At 37.1% G+C, this 6,715-nt stretch overlaps 1 long non-coding RNA gene across 3 annotated transcripts; it reads left to right on the forward strand.

Moving 5' to 3' along the window:
* Positions 1-268: 268 nt before the first annotated feature.
* On the forward strand, positions 269-5,857 carry LOC141657748 (uncharacterized). 3 transcript variants are annotated; one of them, XR_012548850.1, is made up of 4 exons: positions 269-828; positions 1,205-1,557; positions 1,679-2,048; positions 3,051-5,857. It is a non-coding gene; the product is annotated as an uncharacterized LOC141657748 (long non-coding RNA). The 3 variants fall into 3 exon arrangements; XR_012548849.1 differs by lacking the exon at positions 3,051-5,857 and having other exon boundaries at positions 1,679-2,425; XR_012548848.1 differs by lacking the exon at positions 3,051-5,857 and having other exon boundaries at positions 2,002-2,425.
* The last annotated feature ends 858 nt before the right edge of the window (positions 5,858-6,715 follow it).

The raw sequence follows: 6,715 nt of genomic DNA on the forward strand, positions 1-6,715 counted from the left end.
ACAACAAAAGGAATCAACCATTTTTATTCTCTTTCCCTTTCCTAATTCCCCCAAACCAAACGCCCCCTAAAATGTGTAAACTTCACCTTGTGGGTTTCTTATGAATAGTACGTATTTGCTATGCAACAGTCCGCAATAGTTATTTGCAATATCCAGGCCACTCATCACTCTTTGGAAGATCCAGACCACTCATTACTCTTTCCACTTACCTCAAACCACATGGACTTGCAACAGCAACAGCAGGGAATAGATTTTTGCAGAATTCCCAAATTGTCTGCTCATCCATTTCCCTCCTAATTATTCAGCTAATTCCCATCCGTTTACTATCAATTGCTAATTCCCATCCATTTTCCTCTCAATTGTTCAGCTAATTCTCGATTGCTTCTAACTTAGCCTTATTTCTTACCATCATTACTCAATATAGTATAGATGGATCAATTTCCCAGGGAATTCGCGGTGAAGTTTTTCAATAATAAGTCGGCTTCCTCACTGATCATCCAATCACAAGCTTTATATCTGCAAATGAGTGCCAATCGATTCAATTACACTCTCGACAAGGATGGCCCTCCAACAATTTCACCATCTAAAGCTACATCGATGATGATGATAGCGATTACAACAATGATTATGATTTCACCATCTAAAGCTACATCAATCCTTTTATTAGCTTTTATTTATTTATTTAGTTGTTCATCATATGTTAGTTTGATTGTTCCAGTTATTGCTTAATCTGGGAATTTCTGGTATGTTTTTGTAGTTGTCCTTGTTGAGGACGACGAGAATCGAGAGCTGGTAGATGCAATCTGTCCATTGTAAGAATAAGTCAAGGTATAATACCAGAGCTAGCTTACTTCTTTAAAATTTTTGATGCCTCATGTACACGTTGTTTATGTTGTATTTGAGTCTTTTGCTACAGTCATATTGTCATATTCAAGTGAACTCTTTATCCAACACTTGGGATATGAAGCCGATCAAGAATAGAAGGATGTGATTGGTTGAATGCGTAAATTTATCAGAATGTTAGCTATAATTCCAATTCTTCACTGAAACTTATATAGTGCAGACTGGTGGTTCTTTTGGCGGTTTAATATTTTCCCAATATATGTGTCTATTTTTGGATTTATCTGAATAGAAGCTTTCAAATATTCATGCTTGATTATAGCTAACCCATAATCCTTATAGTTTACCATCCTTTTGTTCTCAGATATGAAACTGGAGATCATGTCGGAGTTTACGTCAAAAATTATAGACACATATAATCCTCTGATTCTCTACATTTTGGTTTTCTATGGTGAGTTTACTATTATTTGTTCAAATTTGGCAAATTTAGTACTACTTTTTTTTCCCTCGCCTCAAACTATTGACTCCATCGGTTCTGTATCTTTCATAGTTAGTTTATTTATTTGTGCCATTGTTTTCTATTACTCCGGCATATTTGTTTAATTAGGCCAAGTTCAGCCTTCCTCTTAGTACGATAGGTACTTAGATTTGTTACCAATTGTTGAAGACAACACCCCTTTGATGCCGGAACCAGTCATAAAGAGACAAAAATGCTTAGTAAGTATTTCTCTTTTCAGGCGTTATTACATCTCTTTAACCGAGGGATTAGTTACTTATGTTTTCTTTCAAATTGTGGTCTCTTAGACTAATTGGAAAATATTGTTGTTTTAACCTTTAGGTTATGGTCACCTAATACTGTCACACACTCATACTGTTTGGTCTCTTAGATATGTGTCTCTTAAATGGGTGTCTCATACAGTCATACTCTAAATTGCAGTGTTGACATTTAGAAGTAGTTAGAACTTAGAACCACGAATTAGCTTGTAGGATTGCACCACTTTAAAGCTGCAGCTTTCTAAGTGAATAGCTCGTGTCAAAACTTACCTCGTGTTAACATGCAGTTACATTAAAATCTAGACTTACCCGTCTCCATTTAAAGAAGAAAAACATGCAGTTGCATTCAAATATGTGAGCTTATTCCAGATATATGCTGTTGCGCAGATGCATCCGCATCAGGGGACTGCCAAGAGAAAAAGGTTCTGTACAAGGTAATACTGGTTTGCATGCCTCTATTTTTGTCCATATAGCCGCCCGATTATCTTCTTGACGAAAGGACCAACAATGTATCATCGTTTTGAAGCTCTGGGTGGCATTTAAATGTACCATAGTAGAACTTTCGAGTAGGCTTAAACAATTCTGCTTTATGTATTCGGCATAATTAGTTTAATCCCTACAAAGAGAGTTAAAAGAGAACTGGGTTTAGGGTTTAGGGTTTAGGGTTTATAAGCTTTCAGCTTGTCAATTGGGTGCCTGGGTGGTGGTGTTACGAGAAATGCCTAAGTTATTAAATTCTTTCAAGGCTATTTTTTATGTGAGAATTGTGGAAGTCCTAATATTGATGGAAAATAAATTTTGTTGGGCCTTGTATGTGAATCTGCTCTATTATTTGTTGTCGTGTTTATCCCAGGCATTGGTGTGTGTTTTTATCCAAGTATCTAACTTATCCTTAGTTTATAGCTACAACCCATAATTAATAAGTCAATGACTCAATGAGTCTTGTATGAGGACGGTCTCACATGTTAAACAAGAAAATTTCCTTATGTTTTCTTCATAATATTATAAAGTTAAAGAGTTTATCTCAAGTAGAAACTATCTAATATACTCCGTATGTCTTTGTGTTCAAACTGTTATTTGAGGGAGAGTGTTATTTGTTTCAATAAACAAGTTTGTGACTTAGACCGACAAAAGGGAAAAGTCTGAGGTGATTCCTTATTTGGTGATAAAATTGAGCAAAGAAGGGATTTGAAAAACTACTTTGGCCATTAATGATAGTGATGTTGGAATGATTTAATGAGTTGAAATTGTCGTGGGTAGTAGCGGGTGTAAGGAGATGCATTGCTTAAGCGAGTAGTTGTGTACATGTGCTTATTATACTTGGTCAATAATTTACACAGTTTTAGATATGAAATACAGTAGTATTCATCATTGTGAGCCTTCCATAATTGATTCAAATATAAATCTGATTTTAATTTGTTTGTTTTTAAATCAAGGGAGAAAGGTGACAACATTGGACCGGGGGTAGGAGAATAAGAAGTCGTAAGGGAAATGAAAGATGAAGAAAGAGGACAAAGAGAAGGGGAGGAGGAGGAGGAAAGGCATAACGGGTGGGTTATAATGAGGCATAGACAACGGGAAAAAGGTAAGGAAAGGAGGACATGTAGGGAAAGAGTAAGGGAAATAAGTCAATATCCAACCCCAACTTTCAATTAAATAAAACTGCCCGGTACCGTAAATTGGAGTAAAATAAAAAAATCGGTGTCAATATCTCATATTAGAGCCAGTGATTGTGAAAGTAACCATTTCAGACAGAAATAATAATAATTGCAATTTAGTACTCCCTTTGTCCCGATCATTTGTTGTCCTTTTCCATTTTAGGGTGTCTTAGTCATTTGTTCTCCTTTCTATTTTAAGAATGAATTTGATGAATAATTTGATCATTCACACTCAATTTATTCCACTTGTCATTTAGTAATTGGCCACTCCCATTTCCTTGGTCTTTGTGCCAAAACTAAAGGACAACAAATGACCGGGACGAAGGAAGTATATTTCTACATGTCCATACATAGATATCAATTCTATTTATTAAATGTCACTTGACTAAAATGTGGTCAATATCTTAAAACTCTAAAATGACAAATAATGATTTATCAACCTCGTGAAGCCTCGTTTTCTCCATCCTCTTCTAAAGCCTGGTTTGGAATCAAATTTCAGAAGCAATTATTCGCTTTCACTTCCTCACGTTCTCTTTGATGGCATAATTAGAGTATCTATGAATGTATGTGCTATGGATCTTTAAAATTACATATTTACGACATACGATTGAATTAATTATGTTATACTCTTTTGTCCCAGTATTTATTTATATTTGATTAAAATAACAATTATTCAAAATAATTAAAAGGTAAGTAAATGATCGGGATAGAAAAAATTATATGTAAGTACTCCCTCCGTTTTAGTCAATAGTTATTTATATTTGACTTTCCCCTCACATAAAAAGGCAAGTAGTGGAGGGGGGTAATGTACTTCACCGTTGTGTATATGTAGTCTCCCCAGGTTTTCTAAGTCATCTACGAGAAGACGAAAAGTATGTCAAATTAAGGGATCAAAAACATGATATTGATAAGTCAAGGTGTCATGTGAGTAAGGGAAGATGCCTATAAAGGATGATTGAAAGAAATTTTGCAAGGAACATGGTTTATAAGTTGGTGTTTTTTTGGTGATATGTTGATGGAAGATGGAAAGGAGGGTAAGGATGTAGAAGTAAATGGGAAAGAGAAGTAGACAATAATGAGAGGAGATAGGCTAAGGAAAGTTAAATAAGGAGAAAAACGAGTGGCAGAGGAGGCGGATGAGGAGGAAATGAAGAAAATTGGAGGTATAGAGGAGGAGATGGATATGAAGGGATGAAAACGACGAAGAGGAGGAGGTGATGAATGGGTAGAGAACAAGGATAAGGAGGCAACAGGGTAAAGCGAGAAGGATGAGGATGGAAAAGAGGCGATGACAGATGGGAAAGGAGGAAAAAGAAGGGTAGGAGTTAGCGACATTGGAGAAGGGGGAGGAGAAAGGGAAATAAGGAGAGAAGGAGGAGAGGAAGGGAAGGGGGATATGAGATGGGGGCAGAGGGGTATAAAGTGGAGTGGAAAATAAAGTGAGATGAAGAGGAGAAGGTGGAGGAAGAGCGACCGAGTGGATTTGGAGAAATTAGGAGGACAAGATATATATGAAGATGAGAGGTAAAAGGTAGATGAGAATGAAAAGGAGGAGTCGGTAACACCGAAGAGGAAGAGGATGGGGAAAGAGGAGACGTTCAAAAGGAGGAAGAGGAAAGGGGGGCACGAAAAGTTTGAGAACGAGAAAAGGGGGGAGAGGATGAGGGTGTGGATAACGAGATGAATAGAAAGGGATGAAAATGAGGAAGCATGAATATGAGGTTATGAGGGGGTGAGGCGGCGACAAGGGGAATGGGATAAGGAGGAGCAAGAGAAATAGGTGAAAACCGATTGGAAGGGGTCGGGAGAAGGGAAGGGGGAGAAAATGGATTGTGGCGGGCGGGAAGGATAGAGGGAAATGGCAGGAGGAGAGGAAGGGAAGGCTGATGTGGTAGGTGGAAGGAGAAAGCGCAGTGGAACATAAGATGGAATAAAGAGTAAAAAGTGGAATACATGTGACGGGGGAACAAGCGAAAGGAGGATGACAAGAATTGAAGGGAAATGAGATAAAGAGAAACAAAAGAAAGCTGTAAATGGAAATGAAAAACTTGAGGAATTAAATAGACAAATTGGAGGGAAATATGGTGATTACATAATGCAAAGGTATTCTTATTTCTTATACATTCTGATGAACAATAATCAATATACTTCCTCCATAAATTTGTTATTAGGCTCGCATCTGATAACTGCAAAACAAACACATGAGAGCAGAACAAGATTGAACAAGGGTACTTATAGCTTAGCAACCCATCTAAAGTGACCGGGATAAAGAGAAATATAATCAGCGAAGACAGTATTATACCTTGAAGGTCTTCAAAACGGACCTGAAATGCACCACAGTAAACCCCTATAAACCACCAGCACTACCTCAATCATGGTGCCACCCATTCTAACCTACGTCTAATGGAATCTTGTAAATTGTGTGTTCTTTGGAGTGGAACGTTTGACAATTAATTACAAAATATGTTTTATATACGACATTTAACAAAATTATACGTGTAAGTAATCAGGCACATTAACTTAGGCGGAGTTGAACGCTAACGTAAACCAATAGAATACCGCGCCCGATAGGGTGCGGACCACAAACTAGTAAAGTAAAACAAATGAACACGAGATTTTTGAATTGGTTCGGCAAATACTCAAGTGCCTACGTCCAATCTACCTTTTTATTGCTTTCTTTTAGTGATCTACTCCGACAACTAAAAGACCCTTACAATAAAAGACACCAACCTACTCCGGTTGTAAAGCTAGTACAAGAACTACTCCGTTCTTATGACAAGCTAACTCGCAACCTACTCCGGTTGCCAACTCGCAACCTACTCCGGTTGCCAAGAGTTAAAGACTACTCCGTCCTAAACTCTACTAACACACTTAGAATGTTATAGGATCAAGTTTCCACTAACATATTCTTAGCAAAGAATAGAGATGGACAACTTTTACAAGATCAACAATTCTTAAGCAAGAGAGTTTAGTATAAAAGTAACAGTAGCCACGACTGTAACAACTTGAAGACTCTTTGAAGGTTTTGCAAATGACACGGTTTTAAAACTTTGAAAAACAAATTTGCAAACTTGAAAATAAATTCAGAAAGAAGTCTTGGGTTTTATGAGGAGGATGGCACGGTTTATATAGAGGAGGTGAGTGAAGGGGTTGCTAGGGTTTTGAAGGGTCAAAGAACTCACATGTGAAGGACATTTGCAACCACCCAAAACTTGCACCAAAAAGGCCTCTTTTGCAAAGGTAAGAATAGAGAAAGAGTGTTTGAAAGATAACCTTAAAAGCTCTTGCAAATTCAGAAAACAAAGAGAGAAAAGACAAGTCACATGATGACAAGTTGACACTAAAATGGCAAAAAGCATTCTTTGTTTTCTTAAAGAACCAAAGGGTTGAATTTGCATAAAGAGGAAACATTTTGAAAATAATAATTCAAACCACTCTTTAAT

Source organism: Silene latifolia, chromosome 5 (assembly GCF_048544455.1).
Source record: "Silene latifolia isolate original U9 population chromosome 5, ASM4854445v1, whole genome shotgun sequence".
Taxonomy (NCBI): Eukaryota; Viridiplantae; Streptophyta; class Magnoliopsida; order Caryophyllales; family Caryophyllaceae; genus Silene; species Silene latifolia.